General features: G+C 44.9%; 1 long non-coding RNA gene across 1 annotated transcript in view; it reads left to right on the top strand.

Moving 5' to 3' along the window:
* The first annotated feature begins 1,530 nt into the window (after positions 1–1,530).
* LOC122676100 overlaps positions 1,531–3,554 on the top strand; it is a 2,749-nt gene continuing 725 nt past the window's right edge. The window contains exons 1-2 of the long non-coding RNA XR_006335422.1: positions 1,531–1,649; positions 2,940–3,057. This is a non-coding gene — a long non-coding RNA (uncharacterized LOC122676100). The remainder of the gene's footprint in view (positions 1,650–2,939; positions 3,058–3,554) is intronic.

Raw genomic sequence — 3,554 nt, 5'->3', positions numbered from 1 at the left:
CTGTTAAAGTAGGAGACATGGGCTTGATCCCTGATCTGAGAAGATCCCCTGAAATAGGGAGTGGCAACCCACTCCAGTATTCTTGTCTGAGAAATCCCATGAACAGAGGAGCCTGGTGGGCTACAGTCCAACGAGCTGCAAAGAGTCAAACAGGACTTAGCAACTGAACAACAACAAATGTGCCCAGCACTATAGTGAGTGGGAAACCCTAAAGGAATTAGAAAGCCTTGGACCTTATGGGGAGTAACTTGGAGTCTAGGTAGAAGAAAAATATCCCACCTATGAGGAACAGTTAGGGACCAGTTTCCACCTCAGAGCTGTGATAAGTCCAGCCAAGTGACTCATGCAAGAAATAATTAGGAACATTTAAGAGATGACGATCATGGAGAAATGGAAGGGAGCTGAAATTCAATTTCTCTTCAGTCTCTGACACAAAATCCTGGATGATAATAACCTGTAACAAAACTGCATAAAGCTAGATGGAGCTGAGCATCTCCTAACCACACACTCCAACCCTTTGTGCACATTCTGCATCCCATTACTTTGTCCACTTTCCAGCAGCCTTTGCGAGCCCCGGGCTTGGCCCCATTCCTGTTTAGACCTTGTGTGCCTCCTACAGCGCTCGACAGAGCCCAGCGTGTGTCGAGGATACACAAAGGGATGCACTATGCAAGTAGGAAGCGGGGCTGCAGGAATGTCTGAGCTCTGCCATCTCACAGATGGCCCCTGGGAGAGCAGGTCCCAAGCTGTGAGTCACAACCCTTGGCAGGCGTGAGCCGTTGATGAGACTGGGGGGAATCTTTGTCTGACCCCATTCTAAGCAACTCCCCAAGGGCTTCAATTACCCATTTGTAACTTTCTCTTCCAGCAGCCCGAGCGGGGGGCGGGGGGTGGGGGGGTGGGGACCGACTGTGGCAGCCCATATATAGAACCTCAAAAGGAAAGCTGTCTGGATTATGAAGATAGAAGAGGAAGTTTGAGAGACTCACAATGGAAGAGTTTAACAAGAGCTGCCTGTGAGAGTGTTGATTTGGAAGCTCTTGGAGCATTAAAAATGATTTCCTTAACAACGGAAGGAAAATTGACCAGGGGCATGAGTGTTTCATTCATTTCTCAGATGAACACAGCAGCATTGCCAAGAGAAAAAGAATGTCTGCCCTAGTTCCGGGTTTCTGCCTTTAGCCCAGTCAAGGACTCCCTGTGTTTCCTCCTCGTGTGAATCATTTCATTTTCCTGGGTCTCAGTTTATCCATCTGTAAAATGACCCGTTGATCCAGATAAATTGGAAGGTCCTTCCTGACAGGAACATCCTGATCTTTTAGGCAAGCCATTTTGAAGGCTGCTAAATTATGCATTGCTTCACCCAGAGAGCTCTGACTTGTGTCAGACGTGAATCAAGCTCACTCATTGACTTTCTGACTAAGTGGGCTGGGACACCGCCACGCAGCCTGCCCTGCAGTGTTGAGATGACAGGTCTCCGCCCCAGGGAAGAGAGAGCTATTTTGAGGGAGGGCTGATTAGAGATAAGGTGTCTCCTTTCTTCATTTGTCTCTGGCCCTGACTCACCCAAAGTTCTTGAAGGGCTTGGAGCTTAACCCTTAATGGAGGATGTAAGCTGACCCCCAGCTTGCCTAGGACACTGGCGCCCGGTACGAGCAAGCCCCTCTTATCCATGCCCTTTAAAACATTCTTTGGCTTCTCCTTGCTTAGAAAGCTTCTTTGAAGAATCACCCTTGCTTGTAACCTTTCTCCTTGACATCTCTTGTTTGCTCTTTCCTATTATTCCTAGAGTCTTCTGCGTTCTATAAAGGAGAACATCTCAGTAATCCTCTTAACAGCAAAGAAATCTGGCCACCCCTGTTAGGCTGGGGCATGGAAGTGTCACAAGATTCTTGAAAGAGGCACTGGGCAAAGCTGCAAAATACTTTGGCACTTTTGCCTGGAAAAGCCCAGAAGACCACTAGAGTTATGGGGCTTTTTTTTTTTTTAACGCTGCTTTTGGTGCCAACGAAATTAAACTATAAGGCAAAATTATCCTAATATTTTAACTTAAAGAGTTCTTTAAGTCAATGTATGTTATGAACATATGTTACGAAGAGATTTTTCCTTGTACGTCGTTTTTTGTGTTTTTGTTTTTTTTTCCATTTATTTCCTCTCTTGGTGTGTTATCTCTGATTGATTTGTTTATTTTTTGACGTGGGAATGTTGAAAGCACCCTCGTGACACTTGACAGGACAGGACCGTGGGGTTGTGGCTTGGGCTGTGCCTGGCTTTATTCAGTTGCTTCATTCCTAACATGTTGGATACAGATGGAATTGTTAAAAACTGACTCATATTTCAGAGACACTTGAGAGAGTTCACCTCTTTAAAAGGAAATGTGCACCAAAGTCCTTTCGAATGAGAATAATCACCCTTCTATTTGCTTTGAAAATTAAGGTTTTTGAATTTAAAGTTTTCTTGAAGTATGAGAGAAAATCCTATGTGGAGAATACTGTTTTGGAGAAAGTTATGGAGTCACAATGACCCAAGACTATGAGAAAATGATATTCATTTCCTTTACGATCTTGGTCTTCTTCACCTATGAAAATAGAATTGTGGGTTTGTGTCGAATTCACAGTGGTGGAACTGGATGAAAGAACAGTAAGAGGCCAGTCTCCGATTCAGGCAGTGTCCCTACCAGCTGTGTGAACTTGAAAAGATCACTTTATTCTTTGCACTTTGGTTTACTCATCTATCACATGAAAAGTTGGTACCAAGTGGTCTCTTAAGTCCCTCTCACTTCTGTAATGTTAGGGTTTGAACAATTTATTGTTTGGTTGTTTAGTCACTAAGTTGTGTCTGACTCTTTGTGACCCCATGGACTATAGCCCACCAGGCTCCTCTGTCCATGGAATTTCCCAGGCAAGAATACTGGAGTGGGTTGCTATTTCTTTCTGCAGGGGGTTTTCCTAACCCAGGGATCGAACCTGCATCTGCCTCAAACCTGCATCTACTCCACCGGCAGGCGGATTCTTTACCGTTGAGCCACCTGAAGCATCTATGAAGAAAGAAAAAGAGGTTGGTAGTATTGGTTCAAGTTATGAAGCAGTTTGTGCGTCTGTGCCATCCTGGGACCATGCTGGGCCTTGTGGAGGATATGAATTCAAGCTTTCACTTGCTACAAACACTTGTGAGCACCTGTTGTATGCAAGGCACTGTGCTGAGGATCAGGGATGCAGACATGAATAAAACCCAGCACGGGTGAGGGGCTCTGTTACACAGAGGAGATAGGCACATGGAACTCATTTAAGATAATAATTTACATGTTAAATCCATTGTGTGTGTGTGTGTGTGTGTGTGTGCGTGTGTGTGTATGTGAAAGTTGGTCAGTCGTGTCTGACTCTGCGACCCCATCGACTATACAGTCCAGGGAATTCTCCATGCCAGAATACTGGAGTGGGTAGCTATTCCCTTCTCCATGGGATCATTAAATCCATCAGACTTTCAGATTCTTGATTACCAAGTAATATACCAAAGAGACATTTTCCACCCCACCTGCTCAGCTTTTTCATCAT

The sequence above is a fragment of the Cervus elaphus genome, chromosome 19 (genome assembly GCF_910594005.1).
Source record: "Cervus elaphus chromosome 19, mCerEla1.1, whole genome shotgun sequence".
In the NCBI taxonomy this organism is placed as follows: Eukaryota; Metazoa; Chordata; class Mammalia; order Artiodactyla; family Cervidae; genus Cervus; species Cervus elaphus.
Note: the sequence above shows the minus strand (reverse complement) of the source record. Positions and strands in the feature narration are given on the sequence as shown.